Source organism: Miscanthus floridulus, chromosome 6 (genome assembly GCF_019320115.1).
Source record: "Miscanthus floridulus cultivar M001 chromosome 6, ASM1932011v1, whole genome shotgun sequence".
NCBI classification, from domain to species: Eukaryota; Viridiplantae; Streptophyta; class Magnoliopsida; order Poales; family Poaceae; genus Miscanthus; species Miscanthus floridulus.
Genome location: NC_089585.1, coordinates 139,655,761 through 139,679,328, shown reverse-complemented (window position 1 = coordinate 139,679,328; position 23,568 = coordinate 139,655,761). Strand labels below are relative to the sequence as shown.

Sequence of the window (23,568 nt, the reverse complement as noted above, 5' to 3'; positions counted from 1 at the left end):
GTTTGATTTGCAACTAGAATATGCCATACCTAAGTTTTGGGCTTGCCAAAAGTTTGGCCAACAAAAAGGGCTCCAAACTTTTGGTTATCTTTGGCACAGAAAACGGCTATAGCATGTCTACACATCTATGGCACACGATAAGTTTAGTGATGAATCAAACTCTATAGACACGTTGAGTTGTGACAAGTTGTGGCACATTTTGATCATCAACCAAACTTTCCCTAAGTCTCTCCCGCGGCACAACTAGATTTATCCCTAGCTATAAAAAATAAGTACGTATGACAAATTCATGACAAAATCTAAAAAACTTCAAAAATGTGTTTTTACAACCTTTTGGATTTTTGTCACGACAACCAGAGAAAGTTGATCCATCATTTTTTATCTTAGACAAAGTTATTCATCAAGACCAATCCTAAATAATGGGAAACGATTATGATTTCTAAGGACAACAAGGAAATAGCCATTTGGCCAACAGTGCTTCCTTTCCTTCCCGTTGGATATAGTATGTCACAATATGCATAGTGTATATCCATCTAAATCTTCCCAAACTTTCATGGTCATTGGTTTTACCCTATTCAAAGTGTTTGTTGGACCTATGTAACCGCACTCAATTCCATAATTGAATTGCCTAACTTCGCCTTAGTATTCCTCCTTCACTTATTGGCTTCATCAGCCTGGTAGTCAAATGGCCCCCGGATGATCCCTACTGAAAGATAAATTAACAAACGATGTAGTGAAATGGAGAGAGTAGCTACAAATGGTTAATTTCAAGGTAAAAAAGATCAATGTGAAATAAGCATCCATGCTCTTATTAAATACTCCATCCACATTCTAAAATATAAAACATTTTGGCTTTTTTAATACATTGTTTTTACTATACAAGAACATAATGTATATATAAATGCATAGCAAAAACTAAGTATTTAGAAAAGCCAAAATATCTTATGATTTGGAATGGAGGAAGTAACAAATCACTATGAAGTCATAGACAAACACAGTGGAATGGAGAGAGTATTGTCCAATTTGGAGGCCCTGAGCGTCTCGCCAATGTAGGTCATTCACATCGCACCTGATCACAATGCATTAATCAATCGCATTCACTACAAGGTGTGTAAACGTGTAATCCGGTGATTGATCTTGTCACGTGCTCCGTCTATCAATAAAAAAATATAATTATCATTTTTCAAGGGGTTAAACAGTTTTAACTTTGACTAAAACTATATAAAAAACTAATACTTAATAAATATTAATAGATTATTCATGAAATATATTTTTATGGTGTATTTATTATTATTAAATTCATAAATTTTAATAATATTTTTTTCCAAATTTGGTCAAGCTTAATAAGGTTTGACTTAATCCATACTTAGAATTACATCTTTTTTTTGGGAGGGAGTTAGTATCATAGAATCTCCCTTGCTTCGGAATACCAATGTGACCTCGACCTCTTTGATTTTGAGATCAACTGTCCGCTGTCCTCCATTTGATTTGTCCTCCTATCCTAGTCCTAGTCCTCCAACCAATGAGATTCTAGGCCGAGACCGGTGAGAGCCAAAGAAAGCAGCAAGACACCGAAAAGAAACAAATGGCCATACCCGGACGGGGAGAGAGCGAGCAGCAAGCGACCGACGGACCGAGCTACCGCCCCGTCGTTTCCGGCTCTCCTCTCTTCTCCCCGACCGTTGCCCCACCCCGACTCCCGCGCCCGCGGCCCGGGCCCGGCCGGCTCCTCCTCGCTCGCTCGGAGTCGGAGCCAGAGGCCTCGCGACGTCTCGCGCCATGCGGGATCGCGATCTGCTAGGGTTTCCTCCGGCGGGCGCGGCCATCACCTGTTTATTTGGCTGATTCGTATCGTCGCTGGCTTCGTAAAGAAGTGCTGCTGATTGATTTATGTGCTGTCCTGACTGAAAATTTACGATCGTTTACAACGAGCCACAGCGAAACGAACAGGCTGCATGTCGTCGGCGGCGGCGCTCCTCCTCCTCCCCTCCTCGTCGCCGCGGGCGAGGGGTTGGTCTCGGTCTGCCCGCCGCCGCCGTGATCATGCGTCACGCGTCCACCTCCTGTCGGACGGTGGACGCCCTGGGGCTCCGGGGTCACCGCGCCGGCGTCGTCGAGGTGGGTTTCGCTTTGTCGTTTGATCTCGCCATCTCTCTTGCAGAAAAATTGGCGTCCGGTTGCTTGCGCTGCCAGGTTGCCGTTTGGAGCGAGGGAATTTTAAATATTCCATGTCGTTTTGCTTCTATCCACCTTTGTGATTTGATTGACTCCTGAAGCCGTGAATCTCATGCTAATGCTCGATCTAAGCTCCGCTCATGATGAATTCTTCATATATTCCAGCTTTATAAATTACAATTACAACTAGTTCTTTGTCAGTCTTTCCAAGATGATGTTCAGTAGTTTCAACGTGATGCCCAAACGGACTCAACTCAGTGTCCATGGCAGTATTCCTGACTGTTGGAATGAAAAAAAAAAAAACAAGGATCAGTTGGCTTGAAAGCTTAAGCATTTGGTGTCCCTTCAACTGCCTCCCCGGATATTCTGCTGAATATCTTGGGTATTGATGCTTGCGGTGCTGGTAGGAAGTAATTTGATGATACCGGAGATGAGTTATAGCTGCCTGACTGTATAAGGGCAGAGAATCTTTTCTGTTACCTATGACTATCCATGACCTTTGAGTTCATTTGAATTCAGCTGGACTCTTATGTTGGATCTGTGCTGGGCAGCCTGGACTGATTGTAGTAGATATATGCCCAGGTTTAAAATGAGTAGCATTTCTTTATTTTATTTTGTACCACCTTCAGGGTTTGACTTCCATTTCTGTATGATATACACGCAAAAGCTAGTCTGAACATGGAATCTCTTTTATTTTGTAAGCACACACCATCACGATAAATATGCCCATTAATTAAGTGAACATTTTCTTCTCCGTTGAATGTCTATCAATTGCTATCTGCTGTCAAAAGTTAAATTAAATAACACAGATTCAATTTTCTCAACAACTCATTTTGATTATCTGCTGCATAGAAGAGCGTATTCAACTTTTTGGAGGGCACCAATGTAAGTTAGGTAGGCTTCCACTTTTTACCAATTCCTTGGCAGTATATTGAAAATATTGCCCCTTCGTTTCTTGTACATTCAGATTTATATACAAAAGTTGACTGGCCAAACTACACAACTAGTCATGCTTCTTGGACTTTGATTTTGTTCTCAAATCTTGAATGGCTACTCTTCGTGTCTGTTACTTCACCCCTCATTTTTATGTATCAGGGGGATGATGGGACGCTGCAAAAGGCAGTAGCACTTGTGCTGCAGAACAGGGAAGATTTTGTCGCTATTCTTTTTTATGCTTCGTAGTGTCCTTTTTGTAAAATTTTCAGGACAGATTTTCAAAAGCTGTCATCTTTTTTCTCAACAATTGCTCATTTTTCTTTTGAAGAATCTAATGTCAAACCATGGTGCGTCTTTCTAAAAGAGATAAACACTGCAGCTAGATTTTACTATATTTGGTATGCAACTCAACTTTATATCTGAATTGCAGAGTACTGTCAAGGTATGGAGTTCGTGCATTCCCGAGTATTTTCCTTCTGAACTCTACAGTGCGTGTGCGTTATCATGGATCTCGGGCCATGAATTCCCATGCTATGTTCTATAAAGATGTTACAGGTATTATTTCCTGCTGCACCTTAACCATTCAAATGCCATGCACTGCAGATTTAGCATGCATTTTGCCTAGAACTATAGATATGGTGGTATTTTAGTAGGATTCACGTCCCACAGCTTGAGCTATTCTAGCGTTTAATTACAAACGTGCGAGAGAGGGAAAGGATCATAAGTCTCTGGTGAAAGGAGTGAGTGGGTGCTAAGAGCTCGATCGCTGCTCAGCTGTGCGTTCGTGTCGTGCTGTTGTACGGATCTGTATCGGATCTTGATGGGTCGATCGGTTTGGCATCCCCTTCATGAGGCGCCCTATTTTTTCTTTTATAGGCCAAGGGAAAGCGTGGGTTATAGTGGAGGAAAATGAGAAGAACAAGAGAGAGGAAGGTCACTAGGATCGCCGGGTCCTTCTCCTTTATGTGGGTCCCACTGACCCTGTAGAGGGACGGCTCCACGTCGTAGTCCTGTCTGTCACTGGTGCCATGCGCAGGCGTCATCCTCCGGTCATGGTGCTCCACTCCGTCCTGGCGGACGTCGTGGTGAACTGACGTGCCTGTCAGTGTTCGTACGAGGGTTAGGCAGAACAGCACTAGTACGCCCGACATTGTTCTTAATGTGAATCCTCAGGTATGGCCCGTCGTGGCCACAGGTTACATCAGGGTGTGCCGGTCTCTCCCTTGATGTCAGAGTTTTGACCCAGGCCCATACGTTTGGATCTGGAGTGGTTGGCGGTGGTATGGGTCCTCGTCGGGCGAGGCGGAGCACAAACCAAGGGTCAGGCTAGGCGGAGATCGTGGCCTTTTGGTCGGGCGAGGCAGAGCCCATGGCCTTAGGGTCAGGGAGGCGAAGCCCGCCCCCAGAGGTTGGGCGAGGCGGAGCCCACGACCTCGGGGTTGGGTGAGGCGGAGCCCGCCCCCAGGGGTCAGGTGAGGCAGAGCCCGTGGCCTTGGGGTTTGGTGAGGCGGAGCCCGCGCATCTGGGGGTCAGTTAGAGCTGTAGGTGCGCTATTGACTGGTCGATTGAATCAATGTTGATGACCATTAGCTCCTCCTCTTCAGGTACACTAGTATTGGTCCCCGACACCCCCTTCCTTCTCGTGGTGAAAGAGGACTTCATTAAAATCTTTCGCGCACAACCAGGGGAGTTGTTCATTGTCTTGATCCTTCAACCACTCCATATGTTCCCAAGTTTTATACTTCAACTCGGGTTCGCCATAAATCCCAGTAAACTGCCATTTTTGTCCACCAGTCTCCAGGATCTCCACATCAATGTGGTTTTTCGATTTACCCTTCAAAACCACATTGATTCCTCTCCTCCACAACACAACAAGCCCCCGCCTTTTCCTTCACAATCCACCACCTCCAAATTCTCCACACCCAACTTTTTGAGGACAATCATCCTCTTCTCATCTAGTTTTGTTTCCGACAAGAAAAGTGTAAGGAAAATGGACCATTGGCCCATTTACTTTGGATTTTGGTGTTTGATGACCAACACAACCAAATTGGACTAATGAATTTACAAGTGTTTGTTTTGTAGTTCAATAGGGTGCAAGACATGACTTGGACGAAGGCAACGTGATGATCCGATGATTAACACCTTAAGAAAGACCTTAGAAGCACAAGAGAAGACCCAAGATATCAAGCAAAGTCCAAGCATGAAGATAGGAACCAAGCCGTACGCAAGATCGCGAAGAAACGAGATTGCAGAGGCGACCGAACGCTGGAAGTGCGACCGGACGCTGGACCGGTAGCTCGGCAGACAGGCGACCGGACGCGAGGACCGGACGCTGGCGGCAACAGACCGGACGCAGGAACGCAGCGTTCGATCGAGTACAGAGAGGTTCCAGGCGCGTGAAACTACGACCGGACGCGTCCGGTGGCAGGCGACCGGACGCTGGCAGCGTCCGATCGGTAGTTCGCGGCTGCAACGGTCGGGACGACCGGACGCGTTCGGTCAGGACGATTCAGCGTCCGGTCAGTAGCAGAATTGCGGGAATTCGACCCCAACGGCTACTTTCTCAGTGGGGCTTATAAATACAACCCCCAACCGGCCATTTGAGAGGTGTGGAGCTGAGGAAACATACCAAGGGTGTTGATACACCATTTTAGTGATCTCCACTTGCATAGTGCTTAGTGTTTCATCAGGTGATTAGCGTAGGTGCTTTGCGAAGTGCTTAGGTTGATTAGACCACCGCTTATGCGCTTGCTCTAGGTGTATGCCTAGTGTTTAGTGAGGTTTGCATACCTCTTGCCACCCCGTGCTTGCGAGCACAAGAGTTGTACATCAGAGGGGCTTGAAGTCTTGCGAGATCGCACCAACCGCGTTTGTGGTGCGGCCGCCACCGTGTACCGAAGGGAACAAGGCCCGCGGCGTTTTCAGCCGAAAGCTTGATAGTGAATACGACGGGGAGCATCCGGGAGAGGCTTGCTGGAAGGCACGTCGGAGACCTACTTGTGCGTGGGGAAGGCCCGAGGCTATCCACGGAGTTACCCGACCGGGAGCTTGGCCCTTGCGAGGGGCTCCAACGAGGACTAGGGGGAAGCTTGTGCGCTTCTCGATACCTCGGTAAAAATACCAGAGTCGTCGACGGGAGTTTGCACATCTCTACCTTGCTCTTTAAGCTTCCGCATTTATATTGATTACTTTACTACGTTTGCGGTAGAGATAGCAACACACTAGCAAAACCATAGTTGCACATTTAGATAGTTTATCTTTTGCATAGGTTTTGCTAAGGTTAGAAAAAGAGGCCATAGTTTAGAGTTAGAATTTTTAAGTTGCCTAATTCACCCCCCCCCCTCTTAGGCGTCCACGCGTCCTACAAGTGGTATGAAAGCCGGTTGGCTCATTTTGGACTTTTGGCTTAACCGCCGTTGAGCTGACGCTATTTTGAGTGGTTGGGATGGATACCGCTAGGCTTCCACAATTTGATGGCTCTAACTTCCTCTATTATAAGGCTAGAATGGCTTGTCATCTTGAGGCGGTTGATTTAGGTGTATGGAGAGTCACTCGCGATGGGATGAAACCCATTAAGAATCCTGAAAACCCCACAAAGAGTGATGAAAAAGAATTGCATTTTAATGCTAGAGCTAAAAATTGCTTGTTTGAATCTTTTAGCATGGATATTTTTAACCAAGTATTTACTTTAAATATGGCACATGAAATTTGGTTAAAACTCCAAGAACTTCATGACGGCACAAGTAATGTCCGTGAGCAAAAATATTGTCTAGCTAAGCAAAATTATGATTCCTTTGCTATGAATGATGATGAGCTTGTTCGTGATATGTATTCTCATTTGAATCTAATTATCAATGAGCTCCATTCAATAGGATTATTAAAGCTAGATGATGCGGAAATCATGAGGAAGATCATCTCCGTGCTACCACAAAAGAAATATGCAAGCATCATCACCATCCTTCACAACATGGAGGACTTGAGCAACATGACCCCGGGCATAGTGATTGGCAAGCTAGTGGCATTTGAAATGTCACGTAAGATGGGTCAAGAAGAAGCTTCTTCATCAAGCAAAGGCAAAGCTCTCGCATGTAGCAAGAAGAAGAAGATGAAGGGCAAGCAAGTTGAGACAAGCTCAAGCTCAAGCTCCTCAAGTGAAGATGAAGAAGAAGATGAGGATGATGATGATGATGATGAAGATTCAAGTGACGATGATCAATCTTCCTCCTCTGACTCTGACCTTGATGAAGAATCAATCAAACTAATCAATAAGGTGGAGAAGATGATTCAAAAGCTCAATGTCAAGGGTGTGCCCATCCAAATCCAAGACCTCATTTTCACCTGTAACACCTCAGGTGTTTGCCACCAGTTAAGCAATGGGTTTGAGCTCAAACATAGCATATTAAGTGATGATGAAGATGTCAAGGTCCAACCTATAGAAACGAGCCTCAACCTAAACTTGGATATTGCACCTTTGCTCGCCTATAGACCCCTTTTTAAGATATATGCTTGGGTGGTGTGATTGGGATATCTTCATGTGTCTCACATCAATACCCATCTATATTGATCCATGGAAAAGTTTCGTGAAGTTTGGAATCAAGAAGTCATATGAAATGACGAGTTATGTCCTTGCTTGAATTATTTTATAAAGTGAATGGAATTCTCGATCGTCAACCAAATCTTGCAACCATGCCCAAATGACTCTAGATGAACTCTACAACAAAAGTCATGAAAGGTTCATGTTGGGCAAATGCCAAGAAAATGCTCCAATGGATCAAAAAGGATAATTTAAGCTTCATCGTGATCCTACTTTGGTCAAAGTAGAACAGCAGGATCTATACCAGTTTTGAGGTTGGACATTAAATGAAAGTTGTAGTCCATATCATGTAGAACAAACTTTGTTTTTGGATGAAGAGCTAGATCATCTTGGAAGTAAGTCAAATCGAGGTCACAAGATCGAATTTGCTGCTGATTTCAGGACTTAGAAATATTCTAAGTCTAGAAATTCGTCGACATCGGCATTGACGTCTCGCGTTCTCCAAATTTCGTTAAGTAACTTGACTTGAACCCAAAATGGAAGTTGGAGCTAAGTTCATGGAGAAGGGCATGTAAAAAGATGGCACTCATTTGACCTTGTTATGACCCTCAATTTTTGGAGTTTGTTAATCGCTGTCAACGCATTGACACTATCAACTTGAGGCTTGATTAGCTACTAATCCAAGAGTTTAATGTCTAGGCACCCTTAATAAAAGTTGGAGAGCAGCTTGTGCACAACAACTTTGCTACAGGCGCCCAGGTCCGAATCCAAGCCGAATATGCCAAAAACGGACTCCAAGTTGGGCACAGCAACGCACGCCACGTACTCGATGAATTGACTTCGTGGCAACCATGCCGCCGAGCGCGCCCCACGATGCCGACGCGTGCGCCTACCTCCCTGCTGCACCCAGGCGCCCTACTTGAGTAAGCATCGAATCCCAGCGCACTCGCCCTCACTCCCTCTGCCCTCCCCCGGCGCTCTCTCGCTCTTGGTGCCATGCTCGCGTGCACTGAGCACGGCTGCGTCCGCCATGGCCGGCTGGCCGAGCTCGCCACGCCGCGTCTCCACCGCCCCGAGCTTCCTCGTGTCCATCCGCGTGCACCACCGGCTCCGCCGCCCTCTCCTTGGCCTCTCGAGTCCCTCCCCGGCCCTTCTTCACCGCCATGGCGCGCTGCCACCGGTGTCGTGGCCACCGCGGACGCGTGTGCGCGTGGCCAGGCCAACCTGGCCCGCCTCCGGCCTAACTGAGTGGCCACACGTGGGTGTGCAGGCCCGTGGGAGCTCCCCTGCAACTTATCTGACGCCGACGACGACCACAGCCGCCTGAATCGCGAGCGCCGACGACGCTGCTCTGTTCTGGCCAGGTGAGGAAGAAGAAGGACCACGCGCATGAATATGATGTTCTCCAGGGGGTTAAGTGAATAGACAGTGACTCTTGTGAATAGTGCCAGAAAGGATTCATTTGTTCGTATTTAATATATGTTTTCTGCAGGGACCCCAGTGCAAGATTTAGATTCCTTTTCTTTTGATTTTGGCAGATTTGAATGCTCCACTTTGAAAATTCGTAGTAATTTGTAGAAAAATCGTAAAATAGTAAATAAGGACTTTTTGGAATCCTTGTGAAATTGTATATGCATTAGATCTATAATATGGCATTCTTGAGTTTAAAGTTTCTGCCATAAAAATAGATTTATGCAGGTTAGGGTTTGAATGCTAGTCTTAATTGTCTTTTTCATAACTGCAGTTTTTATGCTCAAATAAATGTGAAATTTTTGTGGAGTGTTACTAAGGTGATTGTTGTTGTCTGGTAAAAATTTCAGGAGTTTAGGATTTATATTTTAAGAATTATAAAAATAACAAATGCCCTGTATTGCTTTGCTTCTACTCTGAACAGTTCTGCATGTTTGAATTAATTGGCTCAGTTAAGTTATGAATCATGACTTGGTGAAAATACATGAGTTGTAGTACTTTTCTTAAGCTTTCCAAAAAATTAAATATCATGATTTTTGGTTAAGTAGATCTTGAGTTATACTTGCTTAAATCTCTGTGGCTGTTTCTGCTCAAACCCAGAGAGGGTTTCCTTGTTCTTATTGTGGGGCCTTCTTAATAGTATAATTAGCTTTAGGTGTTTACAACAAAGTTGTTTAGAATTTGGTAAGATTTCTAAAAAGTCTAGAATCACATTTATAGTACATGTATAACTCCATTTATAGCTGTTTAAAGTGGCATGTCAGTTTCTGTCTATGTTTTGGACAGAGATGCAATTATTGCATTAGTTGACCCTTCTAACTGTAAAATCATCTTAATATGAGAATAACAAAGTTGTAGATAATTCATGTATCTAGCTTTTGTTAAAATTTGGTGGTATTTGGCCTTGTGGTTTGTGAGTTATGCCTGTTTAAAGTTGGGTTTCAGAAATGACTGCTTTCTGTCAATTGTGGACCAGTTTCTGTAAATGGGTATATTTGATTTAGTTAACTTGAGAATCATGCTAAGATGATTAAAGATGAATTGTAGAAAATTTCATAAGCTTTCCATAATGACTTCTTGCAAGTCATTTGGATTTGTGTAACTCCAGTTATAGCTAAATCTTGTAGCTGCTGTTTGCATGTCCAGAAATTGGCAGATTCCAATTATAGTGTTTGCTTGTATATTGTTAAGTGTGACGTATGCTTTGAATGATGACTGAGTTAGAGCACCTGAGATCTTGGGAAAACTTGTGTCATGCTTGGTGTTGTCGTCTCCTTTGCCATCTTAGCACGATAAATTGTGTGATGTTTAAGTTAAGCATCGCGGAGTACTTAAGTGTGTTAGTGTAAACTATGCTTGTCTTGCTTGTTATTTTGTGATGCGTCTCATGGTACTATTCTTCATATTTATGCACTTGCATATTGCATCTCATCTAGGTACGCTAGATGCACCACGTGAAGGATGAGATGTTGGAGCCAAACCCGAAGACAGTGTTTGATGGATCTATCCCAAAGATGGAAGGACTAAGCGAGTGCTAGGACCTGAGATGTCACCAGGACGGTGCAAGCTAACTGAACTGACTTGTGTCGGATCACAGGCAAGCCCCGGAGCATTATAAGTCTCCTAATTTATAAAAGCAATTCTTTCTATATATATGAGTTTATATATTGTTGTATTAAGTTGGAGTTGATTGAAACCGTTGATGCATTTATTACTATCCTTGCCTACCTTATTACCTTATTACCCTGTTAGGTTGGGATCGAATAACTGCTTAGCCTTGCTTAGACCGGTAGCAATCGGTGATATCCGTTCACCTACATTATAGGTGGTTACTGGAAGAATTTAGCTATGGAAAGAATGATATCCTGGAAGTAACCATGTGTGATGGATAATTGGAGACCGGACGGAAAAGTTGGAGGCAACCAGACAGGGTTCTGGGGTGCTGTTAGTTTCCATCTGTGTCGATTAAGGACCGACTATTGTTGGCCCTCGAGTCATGTTGAACGCATGCCTTACATTTAGCTGGCTGGATAAAGTACCTTCCGACCGCGAAGCTGGGAGATTATTCGGGCCGAGTAGATTGCCCGCAGCGCACTGTGCCGAAGCAGGTGTGGTAGGACACGGGGGTGAGATGATAAGACCAAAGTGCAGTCGGTCGGCCCTTGGGTACATGTGGTTCCTGGCAAACTCGAGACTCCTGGATAGTTGACTCGGTGATCAATACCTCACTTTAGCGGGTGAGTGAGGTTTATGTAAGGAATAAATCACCAGCTGGTTAGGAATTGATTCGAATCGCCATCGCTCCTGGATAGTGAGCACTTGACTCGAGTTACGACATCGTAGTAATTATTATGGAACAATGATGGTTATCTGGATGGTATGGGATATGCTAAAGCTAAATTGCTAACTGGATGTTATTGGTTAATCAAGTGATTGCTATAGTACAGGTGCTTACCTAGATGGATAGGTCATAATAAAGATGATGCAAAGTACTTAAAATGGTTTCTTCATGATAGCTTATGCTTTTCGCAAACAAGTCAGCTAGCCCACTAAAGAAAGCCATGCATAATCCTTGGTGTTGCTTTATTTTGGTTTAAGACGGGTAAGTCTGGCTGAGTACATTCGAGTACTCAGGGTTTATCCCACCTTATTGCAGGTGATGTTCTCGACCTGTTGATGATGGTGGCTAACCGCCCGTGGGCTCGGTGATTCTTTACTTACTTCTCATCTATATGCTTTTGTCGAATGATGTCACTTATGCTAGCAATATATTTGGAACTTATATTAATGTGATCATTTGAAAGCTATGTTGTTTTCACTAAGCGGTTTTGAAACCCAAACTGGTACTTTTATTTGTGAACCCATTTGTAATATTATTTCCGCTGCAACCCTGTGTATGTGATGTGTATTTGCTTAATCACGCGATCTTGGTTGTGATGTTGATTTACCGAGGTCTTTCGGAACACTCGGCGGACTACCGGGTTTATATGAGTGAAAGTATGGGTGTGTCAACGTGTTAGCGGGGACAACCGTACTTGATCTTGTATAAATTAGGCGGTTCTGTCACATCACCAATCAAAGAAACGAGCAAAGAAAGAGAGGATGCTATGGATGTGGCGAGGTGGGGCACTTTGTGGAAGTTTGTCCAAACAAGCCCACACCCAAGACAAAGAAGAAGGCATGCAAGAACAAAGCCCTCACATCAATAAGATCATGGGATAATTCTTCAAGTGAAGAAGACCATCACAAGAGGCGAGGGCGCAAGCACTCATCATCAAGCTCTTCTCGTGTGTGCCTTATGGCATGAGGTAACGAAAGCTCATCCTCTAGTGAGAGCGATAGTGATGATGATATGCCTTCTTATCATGAGATTGTGCAACAAAATCTTAAATATGCTAAAGTTTGCACTAGTCAACAAAATAAACTCAAAAGTTTAAAAGAAAAGGTAGATAGTTCACAAGAAGCATACAAAACTTTGCTTGAACAATATGAGAATTTTGCTAATCTCAATGTTGAACTATCTACTAAAATTGAGCAACTTAAGGCTAGTGCAACAACAAATGAATGCACAATCAATGATGAGCAACTTATAAAGAAAAATGAAAAATTAAAAGAAAAGTTAGCTAGCTCACAAAATAATTATCAAAGTTTGCTTGCTAAAATGGAAATCATGTGCAAACATTGTGATGAGCTAACTAATAAAGTTGCTAATCTTGAAGCCGCTAACAATACCCTCACCAAGGCATTTAAAAAGAAAAGCTCTATTCTTAACATGTCTAAAAAGGATGCCTCTACTTCTTGTAAAGATTTATGTCTAGACTCACCTTTGTGCAACCAAGCTTGTGTTGAGAAAATTGTTGTAGATACATACACACAAGAGGTTGAAAAGGAAAATGAGCATCTCAAGCAAGAAGTAGCTCGCCTCACCAAGGACTTAACCCAAGTAAAAGGCAAGGCAAGGCAAACCCAACTTCATCAAGATAACACCGTCAAGGGAGTGAAGAAGCTTGATGAAGGACAAACCGTGGTTTGCTATGTGTGTCACAAAGAAGGCCACAAGTCCTATGAGTGCAAGGTGAAGAATGGGGGAGGAGCAAAGAAGCAAGAGAAAAAGCCAACAAGCAAGCTCTCCAACACCTACACCAACAAGGTGGACAAGAAGGCCTCCACACCTTATCTCTTGAAGAAGAAGAAAAATAACAAGGTGGTGGCCATCAAGGTGAACAAGCAAGCCAAAAATGGGGTCAAACGCTTTTGGGTGCCAAAGGAAATCATTTCAAACATGAAGAGCACCAAGAAGGTTTGGATCCCGAAAGGAAAGTGAGAAGTCCGTCGGACGTCGGGGAATTTGGAGACTTGGCAAAGTTGGGTGCATTTCATGGGGTGCATCATGATGGACAAAGTAATTGCCAAGTGGGTTAGTGAATACTATGGACCCAAATTCCCCTTCCCATGTTAGGTAACTAGATTCAATTTACTTCAATTGGTATTTGATTTAAATTTTCCTACATTTGGTATCTTTGAGCATCTAGTTACTCTTCATGCCTATCTTTGCATTTGAATTCTTATATCTTTTGTCATGCATACACTAGGTATATCATATGGTAGGCTTACTCGGTTTCATTTTTAACCCTTGGAGCAAACCTACATGGTTCACAATTGTTTAGGAGCACGGCACATAGCTTGTCTTACTATTGTTCATCTAATATGTGCCAAAGTCCAAATTGTAGATAACCTCTCCTGAATATCCATTTTGAAAATGATTCTCACATTCATGAGATGTCATCTTTCAAGTGGTATTTTTGATTCTAAAATCTATGTGCATGATTTTTACAAAGTATTCTACATTTGTGTGCACATATTTAGGGGGGGGGGGAATTTCTAGAACTTGGATGCTTTGAGACTAACACTTTTTCAAATAGTATCAAATTTTTCAAACCCATCACATGTGTAGTAGTCTCATTGTAAGGAAATTGGAGTCCCAATAGTTAAGCATCATTCTTCAATTGGCATCATCATGTTGATTTCATTTCATTTTTATATGCTTTCTCCATGCATTATATAGATTAAACTCTCTTGTACAATAAATTGCTAATTATGCATATGCTTTGCTTTCTACCATATATATGCATACATTTAGGGGGAGCTTAGTCTATATAATGTGAGAGTCAAATTTTGTGATCCACTCCACTCTACATGCAAAGGATCACAAAGTTTGACCCTCCCTTGTGCTTAATGTCTTCCTTTTCGGTGTTTGATTCCAAAGGGGGAGAAATTTAGAGGACCAAAAGCAAGCATTAATCTGTATACAAGTAGTAATGGTCCGAGAAAAGGGAGGTTAGTGGATTATGGATTAGTCTAAGTAATGGGAAGATTTTATAAGGAACAAGACTTTAATCCATAATGCCACATGGGGACATTTGCAAGGGCAAGATGGTCTTCAATTGGTATCTAAGTAGGACTTTCTAGCATCATATAACCTTGCCCTTTGCATTGCATCCTAGCAAATAGATAGTTTTTAAATTCAAAATTTTTTATTATTTGCTTGTTTTGGTCGTGTTGTCATCAATCACCAAAAAGGGGGAGATTGTAAGGAAAATAGACCCTTGGCCCATTTACTTTGGATTTTGGTGTTTGATGACCAACACAACCAAATTGGACTAATGAATTTGCAAGTATTTGTTTTGTAGTTCAATAGGGTGCAAGACATGACTTGGACGAAGGCAACGTGATGATATGATGATCAACACCTTAAGAAAGACCTTAGAAGCATAAGAGAAGACCCAAGATATCAAGCAAAGTCCAAGCATGAAGATAGGAACCAAGCCGTACGCAAGATCGCGAAGAAACGAGCTCGCAGAGGCGACCGGACGCTGGACCGGATGTTGGAAGTGCGACCAGACGCTGGACCGGTAGCTCGGCAGACAGGCGACCGGACACGAGGACCGGACGCTGGCGGCAACAGACCGGACGCAGGAACGCAGCGTCCGATCGAGTACAGAGAGGTTCCAGGCGCGTGAAACTACGACCGGACGCGTTCGGTGGCAGGCGACCGGACGCTGGCAGCGTCCGATCGGTAGTTCGCGGCTGCAATGGTCGGGACGACCGGACGCGTCCAGTCAGGACGATTCAGCGTCCGGTCAGTAGCAGAATTGCGGGAATTCGACCCCAACGGCTACTTTCTCAGTGGGGCTTATAAATACAACCCCCAACCGGCCATTTGAGAGGTGTGGAGCTGAGGAAACATACCAAGGGTGTTGATACACCATTTTAGTGATCTCCACTTGCATAGTGCTTAGTGTTTCATCAGGTGATTAGCGTAGGTGCTTTATGAAGTGCTTAGGTTGATTAGACCACCGCTTATGCGCTTGCTCTAGGTGTATGCCTAGTGTTTAGTGAGGTTTGCATACCTCTTGCCGCCCCGTGCTTGCAAGCACAAGAGTTGTACATCGGAGGGGCTTGAAGTCTTGCGAGATCGCACCAACCGCGTTTATGGTGCGGCCGCCACCGTGTACCGAAGGGAACAAGGCCCGCGACGTTTTTGGCCGAAAGCTTGATAGTGAATACGGCGGGGAGCATCCGGGAGAGGCTTGCCGGAAGGCACGTCGAAGACCCACTTGCGCGTGGGGAAGGCCCGAGGCTATCCACAGAGTTACCCGACCGGGAGCTTGGCCCTTGCGAGGGGCTCCAATGAGGACTAGGGGGAAGCTTGCGCGCTTCTTGATACCTCGGTAAAAATACCAGAGTCGTCGACGGGAGTTTGCACATCTCTACCTTGCTCTTTAAGCTTCCGCATTTACATTGATTACTTTACTACGTTTGCGGTAGAGATAGCAACACACTAGCAAAACCGTAGTTACACATTTAGATAGTTTATCTTTTGCATAGGTTTTGCTAAGGTTAGAAAAAGAGGCCATAGTTTAGAGTTAGAATTTTTAAGTTACCTAATTCACCCCCCTCTTAGGCGTCCACATGTCCTACAAAAAGAATGTCAGCTTCTTTGGCTTTATGGCACCGAAGAAGCCCTCGAATTGCCAGGGCATTTCCCAACCCTCGGCAATTCCAAGCTATTATCTTCATTGGGGCGTACAGGGCTGTTCCGACAGCCTCGCTTCAATAGTTTCAACTTCGGACGCCTTCTCCACTGAAACATCTCGTTTGGACCTCTTCACCTCAGCCTTCTCATCAAGATCCATATCCTCTCCCCTACCTCTTGTCTTCTTCTGTATCCCCCCTAGGATCGTCTCCCCCATCTGCTGCTTGCCATCCCTCTTCACTCTCTTGAACTTACCCCCAAATTTATCTTTCTCCCCTTTCTTATTCTTCATGGCTGGAGTATTCTAGGCTTTTTGCATGGTACTGTTCATGTGCCTCTTACTATGCTCATCGCCCACCTCCTTTGGAAATAGCTCAGTCCTCACTGCACCTGGGGTCTTCTCCAAGAGTTGCATCTCCTTTATAGGGCTCATCACCTCTTCCCCATCATCCTTCCTTCGATCACCTTCACATCTCCCTTCTCTGCATCCTTCCTCCAAGAAGGACAATCCGACCAAGACTTGCTTCCACTGCTCCAGCTATCAGAACGCCCAGCTCTCCACAACCTTGATCCTCCAAATCCCCCGATCGGCTGACGAGGTGGTATATACCGCAACTCCCTACTATATGGGGCTTTCTCACCCTTCCCCAACTTCTTCGAACAAGCGCGATCCACATGACCGATCAACCTGCAAATGTAGCAGAAATCAGGCAAGTGTTCATAAGTGATCGGGCACCATCGATCTCCTTTGTCTAGTCCCAGATCTGCTAAGATGCCCCGACAGAGAGGTTTACGGATATCCATCCAGACCTTGAGACGTAGATCTCTCCCCGCCACCAAGTCACTTCCATCCGCATCCACCTCCATGAACTCTCCAACATCATCACCAATCGCCCTAGCTGCTGCCCGATTCATCAGACCCAGACGAAGGAGCTCCACACGCATCCAGATCGGAACAACGGAGAAGTCAAATTCATCCACCGATTTCGCCTCATCAAACTCCGTAACCACCAGGAGTTCCTTTGAAATCATCCAGGGCCCATCATCCAACACCCTCCTCAAACCCGACGCTTGGTTGAACGAGATCAAGAAGACATTATCTCCAAGATCTTTGCATGAGATTCCCCTCGCTGGACACCAGATACACCCCACAGACTGCTCATGACATCAGGATGAACGTTCCTCTCGAGAATAGCTTCGCGACCGCCTAAGGTGGGCGATCATTCTCCCCGCTCCCCGCCTCCGCCTCAAACTTGATGCTTCTCTTCTCCTTTGACGACAGTTGCAGTTTCTTCAACATCCCCTCCACCCCCTCCATCGGAACCCCACTCGGGAGCCCGCCTCCGCACTGCCAACACTCCAAAGGTGATCCAGAAGTCTGCGGACACAAGATGCAAGGGCTAGCAGAAACTAGGGTTTGGGGGTTTTCGTGGACACACGGGGCCAAAATGTACCAAACACGCAGAGGGCAGTCAGAACTGGAGAAAAACCTAGGCAAGGAATCTCCAAGGCAATGGTGCGCTCGGAGGATTAAGGAAGAGGGAGGAAGAGACGAAGATCCGGACGCCACCAACTGAGCCGCTCGAGTCGCCTAGGGAAACCATAGGCGCCGAGAAGAAAACTTCTTTTAGGTTCGTTCGATTGTTTTTCCTTCCGTTGAGAACATGCAGTTGCCAAAAACATCAAACGTAAGCCCCACACACTTGCACTAGTAGTTGAAAACTTTGGTCATGTTGGATGTCATACATCAAAGAACAAAGACAAGCCTCCAATTCTGTAAACGGTGAATCTTTTGCAAGATTTATGTTTTTGGAGACTTGTGTTTCTTTTGTATATATATGTATATGCCACCTTGCAGTACTTTTTTTCTGGATCAAATTCGAAGCTTTATTCTTTCTCCACCTTCTTTATATATCTTAATAGCCACATGACTAAAATGGCAATCAAGTTGTGGGTGGTGGCACAATCCCTACCATTAGTGTGTAAGAGGTCGTACTATTTCGGTTGAATTTTCAATACACTCTGTGCTTCAGCTGAATTTCACTCGAGTTCTGTCAAAATTCTCATTTTTCTTCTAGACGTTTTCAATACCATGGTGAGGATAGTAAAGCAACTCAATATAAGAAATATTAAGGCCTCGATAGGCACAGCTTTCCCAACAGCTTCAGAATTTGTTTTTTTTTCAAATAGGTTAAATGGAATATCTTCTTATGTGGAGCTTCTTAAAATATGGCCCAATTTAGTACAGCTCCGCTTTACTAGTGGAGCAGTTTTTTTTCCTTTAGCTCCGTAAGCAACATCATTGATAGAGCTGAAGCTATTTTGAAAAAAAAAGTAAAACATCTCCTCATAGTAGATAGGAGAGAGGGAGCCAGAAGAATATTTTTAGCTCCATCTGGCTCTCACCCCTCTATGAGAGCTTTAAGGAACTCCATTGGAGGAGCTGCTTTTATTTTAACCTATTTGGTAAAAAAAAAGGTTCGAAACAGCTTCTGAATTTGCTAGGGGAAGTTGTGCCAAACGTGAGACAAGACACAAGATTTGAACGCTAAATTGAGCTAAAAAAAATACTAGCTCCTTTCAGCTTCCTCTTCTAGATCTAATGTGAGAAGTTGTTTTACCAAACGTTTATACTAAACATATTTAGCTCCACTAGTAAATTTATTCGTGGAGCTAGAAAAAAAAACTACTTTACCGGTTAAGCGGAGCTATAACAAATATGGCCTAAGTCTAAAACACAAGAAGTTAGTCAAAAAATCTCCATTGATTTAGAAATGACAAACATCATTAAATGTCAAAACTCTGCCGAATAAAACTTCCTTTGGATGGAGAAAACGAAAATGTCAAAATTCTCTCAACGTTTAGACATGCAGATGGATGTGAGTTCCCAGGGCATCCTGCAACCGCAGCCGCTCAAACTTGACTTTTTGGATGCACTATCCCCACGACCGAACGTTGATCCTTTGACTGACCCGTGCAACAATACCATACCACTGCTGGACTGAATGCATGTAAGCCTGGACAGAGGATCAGACCGTTCGGATGGTGCAAAAGTTACTGTTTACGACTGATTTTCACTCCCAAATTCCTCCGGCCGAACGGGGCGGCACATCTGCCTCGTACCTGACTCGTGGGGTTCGAGACGGCGACGGCGGCACGGCATCTCCCCGCCGCCGCGCTCCGCGTTAAAGATGGCAACGGAGCCCCGATACCCGACGGGTATTTGATCCATTAGGGGACGGAGATGGGATCATATCTTTACCCGTGGGCATCTAAATGGGCAAGAATCCATCCCCGACGGGTATAGCGGGTACGAGAACGTTCCCTGTTTACCCGTCCCCGTTACCCGTTGGGAAACCCGACTATTTGAGCTGTCATGCGAGTATTAGGCCCAAAGAAGCTCAACATAGGTATTTTGGTCCAAATCTGAACAATCATATATATAGTTTGTGTGTTCTAAGAACCATAGTTCAATTTTTCCTCACCATCTCCGCCAGCAGTACAAGCACGCCTGTCTCACGAGCGCTCGTGCCCCTCGCTTCCTCAGTTCGGTCTCTCTGCCACCTTTGCTCGTCCTCCTCGCAACCTCGCTCCTTCTCCTTGTTATCTCCGAGACTCCGACACTTATACCCGGGTGAAAAAGAAACGTCTCCGATTGCAAAGCTGCGACCCCAAGTGTCCTTGTTTATCGGGTATGCAGTACCCGTCGGGTATCTGTTACCCGACCGATACCCGACAGGTACGGGAATGGACAAGAATCTATACCCGAGACAGTTAATGGGGATGGGGGACGAGATGAATTCTTCGTAGCGGGGAAGAGAACGTTCCGGCGATATCAACGGGTATATCCCGTTGCCATCCTTACTCCGCGTGCATGCAGGTTCCAGCGGGCGCAGGTTCATACAGTAGTTGGGAGAAGTTGGATGAGAAGAGGAAAAACAATTCAATCCGCTCTGTTTGTCTAACCAATAACCAGGCCAGGCCAACATGATCTGGTGTGAACGAGCGAAGGCTGTGATTTGCATCTCTAGAGGCCTTCTTTTTCTCCATTCTGGAAGGAACCTGATTCTTCATCATCTGAATATCGCAAGACACACGTCAGACTTGGATCAAAAGGCGCGACTCCAAGGTGAAAAAGGAGCCACCTTTGTTTGTTTCCTCCGGCCAGCCGGCGCAGCCGGAGCCAGCCACCGACGAACCGCATCGCACGGACAGACTTAGCTTGTCCACTGCACGCGTGTAGGTCCGATGGCTAGCAGGGCTTTATTCGTCTTGTTTCTCTCTCTGCGAAAGCAAAGGCTAGGGCAGGAGACAAGTGTAATTAATTAACAGCAGCACACGTACGTATTTCTTTGTTAAATTCGTCGAAGAAGGTAATAAGCTCTGCAACTGTGCCTTGTGTGTCAAACAGGGAATCGGCGAGTTGTCAATCTCTGACTGCATGCCGAGCGAGACGTGCTGGAATGACAGCCTTCGCCGACCCTGCCTCTCCATTGGTCAGTGGTCACACAGCAGGCTGGCCTTATCTTGACCTGGAAGAAAAGAAAACCAAGGCGGCAAGGAAGGAACTACGTAGCAGCAACACACTGGACACTGCCCTGCAGCTGGATTGCAGGTCGTAGCCCGTAGGCTGTGCTATATAAACCCGGGCGTGGCTCGTTAAGGTGGCAACAGCACCAAGGCAAGTAGGCAACCACGTACCATACCCGTGAGAGCTAAAATCCATTGCTCACTACAGCTTCGCCGTGCGTGCTCTAGCTAGCTAGAAGCGAGGAGACAAGGATGGAGAACAACGGCAACAGGCAGCAGGCGCCGCCGCCGCCGCCACCAGGTCAGAGGATTGTTCTTAGCTTGTTCATTCATGAATCATGATGCGTGTGGATGGATGGATGGACACATGCTGAAATGACATGTACGCAGCAGGCTACCCGACGGCGGCTGCAGGCGCCGAGGAGCAGGGAGGCAGCAGGAAGGGACGCCGGGGGAAGACGACCTCGCGCGGGGAGAAAGGCTTCATCGAAGGATGGTAATTATAATCTGTCTCCTGATTAATTCCATCTATAAACTGAAATCTTTAAGAGTTACTCCGTAGTATATATCATCCATGTCGACCAATCTCTCCGTGTGAGCTTTTCGCGCGTTGGCGCCAACCTCATGAACTGAACTTGAACTGTCCTGTTTTGGTTTCAGCATCGCGGCGCTCTGCTGCTGCTGGATCTGCGAGATGTGCTGCGACTAGGCACGCCGCCGCAGCTCGCTCCGGTAGTCCGGCGGCCATACATACATACATACGCCGCATGTACACTCACGGATGCATGCATGATGAGAGCCTGCCTGCTTTGACAAGAGAGATCTGCTCGGCTGTTTACTTGTTGTTTCGGTGTAGTAAGGAGCTTAGCTTAATTTACTAATAACTGTGATGATGAGATGATACATGCGCTAGCTGCCTGTCTTTTATTTGTGCTGTACGTAGTACGTGTACATCCCGTACTGTACCGTTACTTGATGTGTGTAATGAGTGTTGAAGGTGGCGTTGGTGATTTATATACGTGAACCTTCTAGGTGCTATATATACTTGAAAATGTCTCATTCAATCACTATCCATGCATTATCAAAAAAAAAAATCACTCTCCACGTGTGTTCCTTAACAAAGCTCTTATTCTCGACGACTCGTGGTGTGTAGGTGTCGACATTGTGATTGTGACCTCTGAAATTGCACGATTGACCCCACCCTCTCTTTTATTTAAGAGTTAAATGCAACAGTGGTCCATTAACTTGTACTGAAGTTTCACTTAGGTCCATCAACTCTGAAAGTGAGTTTTTGGGTCCATCATCTTTGTCAGTGGCGCATTCCTGGGCCATACCGCTTTGTTCCAGTTTTTTAACCGACGTGGCTGTCCATGTGGCGTCCACGTTGGATTTGGCAGGAGTTTTGGCGCCAGAATGGTTGGTGGAAGAATGCATTTAAGTCCTTACCTGAGTTATTAAATGGCAACCCATCCTCCTATCTCTCTTCCTCACTCTCCACCGGCTGCAGCGCCTGTCCGCGTCGTCGCCTGACAGCACGCCGGTCTTGACGAGCAGCGTGCAGTCCCGGAGGCCGAGGTCGAGCCTCCCGGACAGCGCGTCGACGGCGCTCTCCCATCCGCCCGTGGGCCACTGTGGAAGCAGTCGGCTGCCGCAGGCGCGGGGCCACGACCGCCGGGCGCGTGGGGCGAGCACTGGGCTGCCTCCGTCGGGCGCAGGGCTGCCTCCGTCGGGCCGCTGGAGCGCGGAGGCCACCGGGATCCAAGCGCAGGCTGCTGGCTGCACAACGGCGCCTGCCCGCGTGCATCGACAAGGACCTCGACCCGCCGAGCAGGACCATTTCAATGCGGGCGACTCCAACAGTCAACGTCCATCTAGCGCAGCGCCCGCCGCTCATCGATGCATCGGCAAGAAAGAATTCAAGCCTCACGGCCACATTCACGTGGCTAGAGCCTAGAGATCACACCACGTGAACACATATTGACCTGGCACCTCCATTTCCAGCCACTGATCAGCTGAGCTGCTTTAGCCCTCGATCCGTAGCATCGTCGCTGGTAGTAGCATCCAATTAGTAGTATATAAACATCCATTCGCCAGCAGCGTGCTGCACACCCACACCTCGCCGCGGCACTAGTTCCCATCGTCGCCCATCGAACCGGCAGGAGCTAGCGGTCCTTGGTGCCCCCCTGCACGCAGACCATGGCCAGCCTCGTGTCGCGGCCGCGCCACAGCATCCAGATGTACTGGGCGTGGAGGAGTTACCAGCGCCTGGGCTCACCGTCGCGGCGCCTCAAGGTGGCCCGCCTGGGCGGCGGCAGGTCGGTGGGCTCCTCTGCCGCCGCCGCCGCGTCGTTGTCGTGGAAGGGCATCCGGTTGGCGCGCCGCGCCGCGGCGTTGCTGGCGGCGCCGGCGCTCCTGCTCGCGAGGCTCCGGGACGCGTACGTCGACGCGATGGTGGCGCTGGGCGGGTCCGGCGTGCGGCCCTGCGCCGCGCTGGCCAGGTCTCGCAGCGGCGCCGAGGCCGGGCTGTGGGACAAGCGGGTGCCGCGGGCGCTCCGGGAGCTGTTTGCGAGGCTGCAGATCGGGCACCCCGAGGCCAAGAGCGGGGTCGTGGACGGGCTGCTGGACGCGCTGCGCAGGGACGAGCGGAGCGTGCTGGCGGCGCTTGGCCGTGCCAACGTCGCCGCGATGGTGCAGCTGCTCACGGCGTCGGCGCCTGTGGTCCGGAAGAAGGCCTCCACGGTGCGTGCGCCGGGGAGTGGCGCAGGGGCGCCCGTGCCTGCCTCGGCAGTGCCCGGAGACGGGGGTCGCCGGAGCTTCCGGCAACGGCGGAAGCGGTGGCGCCATGGGCGGCGGGCGGCGCCGCGGTCCAGCAGTCCGACCATGACGC

The 23,568-nt window shown here is 46.6% G+C and overlaps 1 pseudogene; it reads left to right on the top strand.

Moving 5' to 3' along the window:
• Window positions 1-1,955: 1,955 nt before the first annotated feature.
• Window positions 1,956-20,982, top strand: LOC136461356 (5'-adenylylsulfate reductase-like 4; annotated as a pseudogene).
• The last annotated feature ends 2,586 nt before the right edge of the window (window positions 20,983-23,568 follow it).